Here is a 12,500-nt window from a genome sequence, read left to right as displayed (position 1 = left end):
CAGATGCTCAGAGGGCACGCTTAAACTTGTGGCGAAAAGAAGTTGTGAGGGAACTTGAAAATTATCAACATGTCAACCCAGAAGCCAATGTTTCTCGCTTCTCTTTTATTTGCTATTCTTCAGAGACTGGAATGTTGTAGTTCAATATCACACAATTCAGTGCCTTCTGATTTTCTGTAACACATACCACAGGAAACCCAGTGTATGCTTCACGGAAGCATCTCGTTTTAGTGAAGTGCTAAAAAAAAACTTTTGGGGGATTAGAATGATAGGGCAACAATAGCTCCCGCAGGTCACAATTATTCAAAGTGGCGACGAATCACGGAGATTGGAACTTCGAAAATTCGTTAACATTTTATAACAATAGGCAGATATTCCGCTTTTCTCTTTGTTTAGGTCTCTAAGATCTACGACAGCGTCAGCTTCTGTACACTTCTTTCTCTCTGCAAATCCACAACCTGAAATGGCCAAAGCTCAACTCCTACCTGATGTAAGGACACTTTGGTTTATTGCAGTTACACATTTCTATCTCTTTCTTACTATTACCGAACACGTAAACGGTGCCAGTGACCTTATCCTAGTATCCACGCCCAGAAGGAGAGGCAAAAAGACACGAAACATTAACCGAGTTGACGACATCTAAGCATGACCAAAAACGCCGGGTAGGCCTTACCTAGTTTTTGTGGACAGCCAAGAAGCAAATGTCAGTTAATTCAACCCAATGCAAGGTTTAGTCGAAGCGAAACACATCTAAATGGCACCTGAGCCTACACCAGTTTGTAGTATTCATGCCCGGCCAGAAAGGCCCCGGTGAACAAACGATTCAAACTGATGATAAAGGCGAAGTTCAGTGATGTGGTAACCCAAAGCCAAACATTGACAAACGATTGGCATCCGAACCCAGTCCAGTATTCGTGCCTTTGCCCGAGAGGCCCAAATGTAAGCAAATAATTTCAACGGAACCCGAGGTTCGGGTACAGCCAAACACACTTAAAGTTGAGTGGCACCTGAACTCAGTCCCCGCCCGAGAGACCCAAATGCAACAAAAAGTAACCGAATCCGAAGCTTGCTGCTATGATCAAAAAATTATTTCCTTCTTTTCTTCAGTTTTTGTGTGTTTGCTTAACGCCTGACTGGCAAAATTCTGACCAATGATTTTTATCCAAAGGCTGTTTATTTTCAATGTAAGAATTGGATTTCACGCTCCGCCATTACTGGCCGGTTGGACGTCAGAGGGTTGGATCAAGGGAAATGTGATGTCATTTACTCACTAGCTTAAAAATTCTAGCGTGTAAATGCAGCTTATTATACTATGAAAACACGAGTTTCAAAGTCTGAAAGCCCGAAACTCCCGTACTGCATATTATGCAGCCGCGTACCCATGCATTGCATTCTTAAACCAGTGGGTCTTTTTACGTCATTTTCTCCTCGATCTAGCTCTTTCAAGATTCTAAAGCTAGTAAAATGGCGGACCATTAAATAATAAAATTCCCGTTGAAATAATTTGCACTTTTTATATGGTCCCGAGGGAAACAGTTATTTGTTTTCCCGAGAAAACTACGTTTCCAAATTGAGGGGGGTGTTTACATGATACCGGTACGAGTTTCATTCTGGTACGAGTTGTCAATTTCATACCGCGTTTACATGACGACACAAATATTGACACAGGGATGACGCATGAACCAAAACAACAATGGAGTCCAATATTTAGAAATACAACGCATGCGTCAATAGTCCCAGTCCACCACGACATGACGACTCGTACCGGAATGGGAGTCAATGTAGCGTTTACATGATACCGGTATAACTTTTCATACCGTTATGAGAATTTCGATCCGGTACAACTACCGGGATGAACTCATACCGGTATGAGTTGTACTGGTATGAGATTTTTCACCGGTATCACGTAAACAAATTCAGAGCGATAAGTAAGAACCGGGATGAACTCGTACCAGAATGAAACTCGTACCGGTATCATGTAAACACCCCCTAGAACTAATCAGTTTCCCCGAGGGACCAGACACAAGTGCTTTGTTATCTATTAGATTTTCCCTTCAACAATCGCAGCAAAACATCTCGCACAGGCAACAACTGCGGAATCGTATCCAGGTAGGGTTAAAATTAAACACTTTAAGGGATAGTTTTCACGGTTTTGCGAATGTCCAAGCTTTAGCGCTAGCAGTTGTAAATTTTACGGTTTCTTACTGAACCAGATGAATTAAACACAGAGAGTATTAAAGCAAATACACTGAATGACTAAGGCCCAAATTTGGTGGAAGACACTGAGGGTTTACACAGAAAATATCGAATTTAGTTTTGATCTGGAATTTATTGTACGGGTCGAAAATTTATTCTACGCACGAGTAATCTATTCGCATGCAGTAGGTTCACAACACAAACTGAAAGGAAATTATTACAAAAGTAATAGACCACTTTCCATATATTAAAATTCAGTCCAAAACAAAAGGCATCATCTCGAGGCTCTGGGGAATAAACTCATACTAATCCTTATATTTATTCCCCAGAGCCTCGAGATTGTCTTTTGTTTAGGATTGAATTTTAATATATCGAAATTGGTCTATTCCAATGAGTAATCCATTACTATGGGATTGTTTCCGTTTCCTGCATCAGTGCTTTCGATTGTTTCAATAACCATGGAATTAAATGGACTGACATGACAGTTTGCCCATGCGCAGAGACGTGAAACTCTCCCTTTAAAATGACTGGTCCCGAGGGAAACAGTTAATTTTGTTCCCCGAATATCTCAATGTTTCCCCTAGACGCAGCAGAGGAAAACATTGAAATTCGATGAACCAGTAATTAAGTGATTTGTTATATAGCACAAAAAGAAAAACGTGCAACGGCCACAGAAACGGCGGACGTCGGTCAACATTCGCGGTGGACTGTTACCCTCTGGCGTCATAGATTTTGAACTGTTGCCCGCTCAGAGACTTTTGGTGGGAAAACATTTATTGTTAAATAGTCATGTGACCTCGAAGTAACCAATGAGAGCACGCGCTGTTGTGAGAAAAATTTCAGCTATATAACAATTGAATTTGATTAGGGGCACTTGACCAAGAATCAAGCAATCACAGTGCTCGTTTTGTCGAGTGAAAGTGTATGTAAAAAATAGATTTCTTTTTGAAGTGAAGGCTTAAAACTTGCGCCACTTCAATTAACAGAGTTTGGAAATCAAAAGAAAACGAAGAATTGATTTTTTTGGTCATAGTAGCACGTTAACGAGGTTCTGCCAGGGTAAATTCCGACAAGCGACATGGTCTAAAAAAGTAACGACAGCACTTAAAAGTGAAACCGCGACAAACGACATCCTTTCTTTAAATTTCCAACTGCAACGGTCACAGCAATGTGAAACATTGCTAAAGCATCGACACGAGATCTTTTAAAATTCAGACAAGCGACAATCGACCCCCTCCCCCCCCCCCCCTTCCTGGCGGGGCCCCTTTAACTGGCACCCGAACCTAGATTCGTGCCCGCCCCGAGAAGCTCAAAGTAAAACAAATTCCACCCATTAAACGCGTGAAGTTCAGTTACAGCCAGACACATCGAATTGGCACCTGAACCTAGTCTACAATGTAGTTCAGTATTTGTGTCCGTCCCAAGAGGCCCAAATGTAAACAACAGGCAAGAAAATTCAACAAACACGAGGTTGAGTTATTGTCAAACACACGCAACTTGTAGTTGTCCCAAACGAAAATAAATTGAATGAATGCCAGGAGGATTCAAGTTTAGTACAGCGAAATACATCTAAGAGGTACAAGAACCACGTAGTAGATTCTCCCGGCCAGAAAAGCTGAAATGTAGATGACATTTCGATTTCCACCGAACCCTTAGCGCCGCGAACGCCAAACATATCACATAAGAAATACGAGAAACCTAAGAAGTATTGATGATGTCCCAAATCAAAATAAGGTAACATAAACAAGGCATTGGTAAATGCGAAATAACCTGACGAACACGAGAACTCAGAAAAATTAACATTCGACCAGAGAAGCATAACGTTCCAAGAAATGATGCTGACTCCGGTGTGAAAAACAGAAAGCATGTCTACCTCTGTACTGCATTCGCCGCTTGAGGCGGAGCTTGCTGGGCTTGTTGAATCGGAGGAGCCGATGGTCCTGGCGCTTGAGGAACTTGAACCATAGATGGACAGAATAAAAACCCACACTTCGAACCAGAGTCCGTGGATTATACGGCAAAAGAGATGGACAAGATGGGGCACTTAACCTTTATAGTCGCGAATACATAAACCATTGTGAATTCCAGGCTTTGTTGTCACATTCCAGCGCTTAATACGCTCCCGTGGAGCATTTTGGCCAGTTTGAAGTGATATGTCAAAAACGAGAGCGAGTGTTTCATCAGCGATTCCAAACACCGAGAAGCAAATGAAAGTACGACGCCGTAGCCGGAGTACTCTTATTGTTTCGAGGTGTTTGAAACCTCTGATGAAACACGAAGCACGAGTTTTTGACATGACTTCTCAACCTTTTGTTTTACTGTACCAAGTATGAGTGTTATGTGAGGATCTTTTGTTTTATCAGACAAGTGATAGTAATTTGTAAAGGAAATGAATATAAAAGGTACTAGAACTTTGGAAGAAATTTACATAATAGGGAGTAATGGAGAGCGAGTCAGAATCTCGTCGTTTTCGCCTGCCAAAATTGTCTTCCCAAAAAAGTGATTCAGTTTACGACGCCTATCCAGTTTCAACTAAATATGAAAAGAATCGGGCTGTGAACTTGCTGAATGGCTGAGGTTAAGAGAGATGCAAGTGCCGGTTTTAGATTGCGATAGACTTTTCAAAGACTGTTAAGCCTTGAGAGCAGACATTGCTGGAATGGATGCTCTTTCGCTGAATTATTGGGTGTCCAAACTGGTTTTAATCCTCTGGGCCCGGTTGTTGAAAAGCCGATTAACGCTAATCCCAGATTAAAAATTAACCAAGGAGTTTATTTCTCTACTCCCAAATGCTGTTCAACGCTGATATTCGACAAAAATATACATCAGAAGAAGTCAATCTTGGAAAACAAAAATAAGCAAAAGAACCTTTCACCAAAAAGTTGAAAACATGAAACAAATGTTCACGCTAATCCTGGATTAAGTTAATCGGCTTTCGAACAACCGGGCCCTGGACGTCAATTACAAGAGGTACTCCTAGAGTTTTATGTCGAATATTATTCGGGAAATTTAAAATGCATTGTGTGCGCGTAGTTTATTTATATGTGTTTTTTCCGAAGGTTTATTAGGTTTATTAAATTCAAGTGTCTTGATCAGTTTTTTTTAAGCTAATTTGGGCGTTTCTTGGTCTGTAGTTTCATTGGGTATCAAGGCACATGCACCTGACCAAAATGGGGCACTCCGATTGGCTAATAACCTTATGAATTATTAATGAGTTTGAGAAGTAATGATCTAAGTTTCATATGACTGAAACCATTCGTTCATTTGACTGTATTGTGTATTGGCATAAGTAAATGAAAAAGCTTAAGCAAAGAGGGCGTCGCTAAGAACAAGATTGACTCGAAATAATAGATTATTGAAAAATTAGTGAAAAAAATGTACTGCACGCCCTGCGCATGCGTTTATCATTTTAGTACATTTCTTTGCCGTTGTCGTTCTGACATCAATATTAAATTTAGGGAAATTAAGCAACGACAAAGGCAACGAAAACGCCACAAAGCAAGAGTATGAATGGTTAGAAAAGGAAAAATACCGAATGAAAGGGTGTTTGCTGCACTTTTAAGATTAAAGTGTTCATTGAAACGATTGTTCAGTTGACTTGATTGTCATTGTCACAGGAGACCTCCGATGACACCACCAATTATAGCTCCTTTGTAATCTTTCTCTTCCTCTACGTTGACTGCAACTGAGCAAAGGCAACAAATTTTAATTTAACCACGTGACAGGAACTTCCACACAGCGAGATCCCGGACCTCGTCGGCCCGCATGGAAAAACCAGACTTATTTTCAAGGTAAATACACCTTATTCCAAAATGGCCGCCATTTTAGTATTCCTTTGTTTCCATGCAAATTGGCCATTTTGGCCTCGTTCAAGGTTGAATATTCTTTTGAATTTTACTTTTGAAAGCGAGGCCATAAGGGTCAATTTGCATGGAAGAATACTAAAATGGCGGCCATTTTGGAATAAGGTGTATTGTACAAATTAAATGGCAAGCTGACTATCTATAAGTCGGGAGGGCCGACTCTGACAAAACGCAGTTCTTTTCCCAGGAAAAGTTCGCACAAGTCTTTGGGTATATACACAAAGGTAAATTATGGGGAATACGCCCTTTGATTTGCGCAATATCCGAATTTAAAAGCTTTTAACACTGTCATAAGTAAACTCAGTAATGTAATTTTTTTTCTTTCACACAGTTGGTGGAAACTGAAGTGAGTTCTTTGGTTTGAATCTCATCTTCAATGAAAGAGGATCTATCGGCGCCACTAACTCTAAGTGACCGAGAACAATAGGTGTTATGCATGATTATGAAATATAGTCAAAATTCATCCCTAAGCCTCGTTTGTACGAAATTATTCATATCGTCTGGACATGCAATACTCTTCGCACGTGGGTTTTTTTTACAAGTTTGCTCCTCTGAGATTTAGCTCATGCTAAAATTTACAAGTTTAATTTTCAAATTGAAGGATTGGTGGTGAAATTAGCTAGTCAGACGTCATCAAGCATTAAAGGCCTGGCCAAACGCACGCAACATTTCCAAGGCAACACCTTGCAACATTGTTTGGCACAACATGTTGCGTACGTTTGGCCACCCTGTTGCAATATGTTGAAACATGCTGGATGATGTTGGATCAAATTTGAAAACGGTCAAATTTTTCGTGCAACATTTTGGATGTTGCATGTTGTTGTACTCGTTTGGCCACGTTCACGCAACATTGTTGCACTGGGGCATGCGCACTAGGTTCACTTTGTTGGGTACCTGGGGCTGGGACACATAAACATCGACATGTTGCGTTGAAAATGTTGCGTGCGTTTGGCCGGCCCGTTCGGGCTGTTGAAAAAGTCAATCAATGCGATCAAGAGAGAGAGAGAGGGGGGGGGGGGGGGGGGGGGGAGGAGAGGGGGAGGGAGAGAGAGAGGGGGAGAGATGTTCAAAATCGAGTGCGTTACAAACTCTTTCCCTCAGAAAATCAGAGTAATAACTTTGGCGAACTGATCACAACATACGAAAACAATCAGTTGTCGATTAATAGCAGTCGTGACGCAGACCGCCTGCGCTAAAACAAGAGCAAGTAAGTCACAATTGGATTAACTTTCGTCCCTCTCTAGACGACCGCGTGGCGACAGGTATTTTCAAGCCACCTACCAAGATGAGCATAATGTAAAATCAAAGTAATCGCTGAGTGACTTAAAAATTCAATGAAAAATCTCTCTCCAGTAAGGAGAAAAACGAACAGCGAGAATCTTACCTTCCACGGTGGTGAAAGATGGAGGTTCTGTACTTGTGCTATTTGTACCATTTATATCTCGCGAGGATGGCGCGAAGTAAGTCCCATGCGTTGATTCGCATATCAACGATCCGTCAACAGGTTCCACAGCGTTCATACCGTCAGTAACCCAGCCCTTTTTTGTTTCGTTGAAGTAACTGCACATAACCTCTTAATATTCGGGTAAATCACCTATGTTGAAAGTGAGCTTAAGTGGCGTTGAAAGACCATGGAGGGGGATTTCTGTTTTGCTGACAGGGTCGAAAAAATCGAGACCAACAACCTGTAAAAAGAAGAAATTGAGGTTGTGCCACAATTTCATTTTGATACAGAGTGCGTGTGATGATTGAAACTAAGTGTTCTTAGATAGATTTAGAGGGCCCTTACTTTAAATAGATATACTGTAGTTCGTTCGAGAGGAGCTTACGCAACCGTTCCTTGAACAACGCAGTCCAGGTAAATTTTCCCATACGTTGGTCGTAAAGGTGGTGGTATTGGTACAACCTTGTTCCCAGGGCTTTTGTCCTCCGAGAGTAAGGCCGACTCTCGGCGAAGAAAAGTGGCAGTGGTAGTAGCAGTGGCAGTAGCAGTGGCAGTGGTAGTGGTAGTGGTAGTGGTAGTGGTAGTGGTAGTGGTAGTGGTAGTGGTAGTGGTAGTGGTAGTGGTAGTGGTAGTGGCAGTGGTAGTGGTAGTGGTAGTGGTAGTGGTAGTGGTGGTGACAGTGGTAGTGACAGTGCCCGTGGTAGTGACAGTGGCAGTGGTAATGGTAGTGACAGTGGCAGTGGTAGTGGTAGTGACAGAGGTAGCGGCAGTGGTAGTGGCTGTGGTAGTAGCAGTGGTAGTGGTAGTCGTAACGGTAGTGGTATTGGCAGTGGTAGTGGTAGTGTTACGAGTTCGATGTTTTTGAGGATTGGTAGCTTGAAAACTAAACTGAACGCAGGGTGGTCGGAGCAACAACAAGAATATTTATTCCAAAACGAACGTAGTTCCCACGAAGTAAGACTCTAAACAGCACGTACTCGATTAACTTACACGGCCTCCGCCAACTTGAATAAACACTGCTTCTGTCACACGTGACTAAACACGGCTAACGCCAACTCTCTTCGCTTGTGAAAAATTAGTTAAAAACTCCGCTTGGACTCGTCTACTTATATACTCTCACAATAAGCTTCTAGAACTATCTAAAACAGTAAACAATCTAATTATAGAAAGATTACAAAACACACCGATTTAGAAACGCTTACGCACGAACCTAAAAATATACAAACTACGTAGACAGTAACGCTAGTCACGCAGTGCTATTTTTCGTAACATAACCCCCTTTCAGGAGAAATTTCCTAAATTTATCCTAAACGAGATGCTTCCGTGAAGCATACACTGGCTTGCCTGTGGTACGTGCTACAGAAAATCAGAAGGCACTGAATTGTGTGGTATTGAAATACAGCATTCCAGTCTCTGAAGAATAACAAATAAAAGAGAAGCGAGAAACATTGGCTTCTGGGCTGACATGTTGATAATTTTCAAGTTCCCTCAGAACTTCTTTTCACCACAAGTGTGCCCTATGAGCATCCGAAAACTTTTTAATACTAAACTTCACTGAAGTCAAGCCCTGTTTCGCGGGGTTAGTGTTGGGATGGGAGACCAAAACAATAAACCCCTCATAAAAAACAGAAACATCTGACCGAAAATACTATTAACGCTAACAAATGCGAACTCAGCAAGGTACAGATTCTGTTAGCGTGCTTTATGCAAAACAAATATTGATGAAAAAGCAAATAAACATATACTGACAAAAACTTGCGATAAAAGCGTCCGACGTTTCGGCGACATCTTGGCGCCATTGTCAAGGGAAACTAAATTAAATATGCGATCTCAAGAGAAACTAAGAGTCCAGATACACAGTTTTCAGATACACAGTTTTCAGAAAGAGCAGAAGGAAGTTTCCCGGACGGTCGATCGAGAATAAAATATTTACGACATGAAAACAACATTAATTTTGAACCGTGAATATAGAATATAAAAAGTTACGATCAGCGACAAACATTTTGGGAGATTTTTGCTACGTTCAAGTAAATTGCAAAATCGAAAGTGACATGGCCGGAATTCAGCGGGCGCCGTGATTAAAGTTACCGCGGCATGTTTACTCGCCAAACAGTGAAGCATCTGTGTCAAATGATGGCAAGATACCGGGTTTTTGTAAGTTTCTTTTTCTGTCAAGTGTTATAAAGTTTGACAATGAAATGAGCGAAGTCAAAACAAAGATCACAATCGCCCAACTCTTGTTTATGCAAAGTCAAAATTTACTCTCCAAGACGCGTACGACGTTATTTATCACCAGGTAATTCCATCATTTTGGAAATAGCAGCTACTTTATTATTCATCTGCGTCACAAGTTTTCACTGATTTTGGGCCTCATTTTGTTGAAACTCAAGCACGCTTCTAACAGGCCTGTGAACCCTTCCTGCTTACAGAGCAATACTAAAAAACTTCTCCCATATCACATTGCAACCTTAAGCTCGAAAATTCAATACACAACATGATATTATGATTCACAAAGGCAGAAAATACTACAGAATCCTTTTCCAGCGAAAATTTTATTGAAACAAACAACATATTTGCTCTTAGAGGCGAAAACCTCTTCCTATTTGATTGCGTGCGTGAAGACAAGAAACTCAATTGTGTCAAATTACCATGTACTTCAGGTAAATACTGCTCACTTTGATTTCGTCTCGACGGGCGATAGATTGTTGTCGAAGTCCAGTACTCGTCGCTTTTGAGATTCATGCCTAGTTTATCCAACTGACTTTCCATTATTGAGCTCCATAAGGGTATATTTTGTTTAAGGATCCACTAAAACGCCATTCGCGTTGCATGACTTTCGACGCCATTGCAGGCTAAGTTAATGATTCTACTGTGTCCACAAGAGAAATCTACGCAGTTCCACCACCCTCTCGATCCTAAGAAAATACGCGCAGAAGGCTCTGTACTCAAAGACACTACTTACCAGGGGAGTGACAGGCAAGACTTTTACCGACACGGAAAAAAAAAAAAAAAAAAAAAAAAAGAAAAGAAAACAAACAAACTAAACGTAGACCTCGACTGGGTTTGCCCATAGGCAACCCAGTAACAAGAAAAATTGCTAAATGTCAATAAACGTATTCCTCAGCACGACTCAAGTAATCTGCTCCAACGTTCTCTGAGCCCTTAATGGCTTCAACTGTGAATGAATAACTCTGCAAAAACATAGCCCAACGCATAAGACGTCCGTTGCCGAACTTAGCACTGTTCATGTACTTTAAGGGCTCATGGTCCGTCTGAAGAACAAAAGAAACTCCGTACAGATAAATATGAAATCTCTTGATACTTCCATACAATCGCTAGGCATTCTTTCTCAATTGTGGAGTAGTTCCTTTCTGCACTTGTCAATTTCTTGCTTGCGTAGCAAACGGATTGATCAGAGAGGGCTTTTGTTCTTTTATGCTAAGTGCATCACCCAGTTTACGACCAGTATAGATCGGCTGTAGAGGTGTTCCGATTCTGTTGGAAAGGTTGTTGAGTTGTTTCCTTAAGACGTAAGCAGACTTTTGGTCTTTGAACGGCAGCAGTATCCGCACAGGTTGTTTATCCGGAACAACAGGGGGTGGACTCGAAACATTCGATAGCTTAGATTTAAGTGAAGCTATGATCTTCGCAGTTGTGAACGCAATTTTTGCAATTGCGTAGAGAAGCCTGAAAAATTCAGGACTTCAACGGGGTTTGAACCCGTGACCTCGCGATACCTGTGCGACGCTCTAACCAACTGAGCTATGAAGCCACTGACGTTGGGAGCTGGTCATTTGTGGGTTCTAATGTTCCCGTGAGGAATGAATCAATGATGAAATGATATAAGAATTGGATCATATATGAACTGCGGATATGAAATCAAGTGAAACCCACAAATGTTCATTTCCGCAGTGTGTGTTTTATTTCTATCGATGTTTTCATTACGTAAGCCCTATCGGATAGGGTTGGTAACTAGATGGCAGACCATTGAGAAATATGCGTGACGAAGATATCTCTTTTTTTTTTTTTTACTTTCACTGTAATCTTCTTTACACGTTTTTTATAATGGCAGTGGAGTCCCCAAACAGTGTCGTTACTAGGTGGGCGTTTACTCACCAAGCCTGTGAGGCCTGATTACCCCTTTTATTTAATTTTATTATTATTTTTTTTGACGATTGATTTTGTTGTGCAATGTTGCTTTCGTTTTTGCGTTACATTTACATAGCCGATTACGTACAAATTGAGGCAATAGCATCCACTAAAGTTAAGCCCGTTCGGGTGGAGTTAGCACTTGGATGCGAGACCACCGCAAAATGCCTCGGACGAAGACTTGTAATCTTTATTATTATTATTTTTTTACTTGATTTCTTCATCATCTCATCAACGCCTTTAAAAACACCTTATTCGCCGACTCCAAAACACCACACAATCAGTTCTACACCTTGCATGCCCATTTCTTCTTGGAGGCTGTAATTTGATTTCTATTAGTAACTCGGTTAAGAAATCCTCTCTCCAAAACTTTGCCAGTGATTCCAAGATCGCTGTTTGGAATGCTCGGTCTGTCTCATCTAAAAGCACATCCATCTGCGACTCTGTTCTCTTGAAGAAATTGGATATTTTGGTACTGAATGAAACCTGGCTGAAGAATGACTCGCGTAATGATTGCTTCTTACTGAGCTGACATCACGAATACTCTTCAAGATCACCAGCCAGTCCTTATTCCAAGATCGTCTTCAAAGGGAAGTAGTGTAGGTACCGTTCTTGGCAAAGGCTTCAAAGTGAGACAAGAAATCCGTACCAGATTCTCTACGTTTGAACACTTAGACTTACATATCACGTCTGCCTCCAATGACCTTAGATTGATCGCTCTAGATCGTCCTTCACCATCAAAGAAAAACCAACTTACATCCTCTGCATTTTTGGCTGAGTTTTCCACGATGCTTGAGTTTATTGTTGTCACCTGGTTATCTCTTGATTATACTGCGCATGCTCATTGA

General features: G+C 41.2%; 1 protein-coding gene and 1 long non-coding RNA gene across 4 annotated transcripts in view; both read right to left on the bottom strand.

Moving 5' to 3' along the window:
- LOC138030268 (uncharacterized) overlaps positions 1–4,203 on the bottom strand; it is a 17,508-nt gene extending 13,305 nt beyond the window's left edge. Inside the window, exon 1 of the long non-coding RNA XR_011128055.1 lies at positions 4,070–4,203. This is a non-coding gene — a long non-coding RNA (uncharacterized lncRNA). The remainder of the gene's footprint in view (positions 1–4,069) is intronic.
- Positions 4,204–5,317: 1,114 nt separating this feature from the next.
- LOC138028966 (uncharacterized) overlaps positions 5,318–12,500 on the bottom strand; it is a 20,077-nt gene continuing 12,894 nt past the window's right edge. For 2 of the 3 annotated variants that reach the window (XR_011127780.1, XM_068876614.1), the window contains exons 2-3: positions 7,444–7,744; positions 5,318–5,881 (exon numbers count right to left, since the gene is read on the bottom strand). The gene's annotated coding sequence lies outside the window, so the exon portion shown is untranslated. Of the gene's footprint in view, positions 5,882–7,443; positions 7,745–11,413 lie in introns of those variants that run through there. The other variant, XM_068876613.1, reaches the window with a different exon arrangement.

This window comes from Montipora capricornis, chromosome 13 (assembly GCF_036669925.1).
Source record: "Montipora capricornis isolate CH-2021 chromosome 13, ASM3666992v2, whole genome shotgun sequence".
In the NCBI taxonomy this organism is placed as follows: Eukaryota; Metazoa; Cnidaria; class Anthozoa; order Scleractinia; family Acroporidae; genus Montipora; species Montipora capricornis.
Note: the sequence above shows the minus strand (reverse complement) of the source record. Positions and strands in the feature narration are given on the sequence as shown.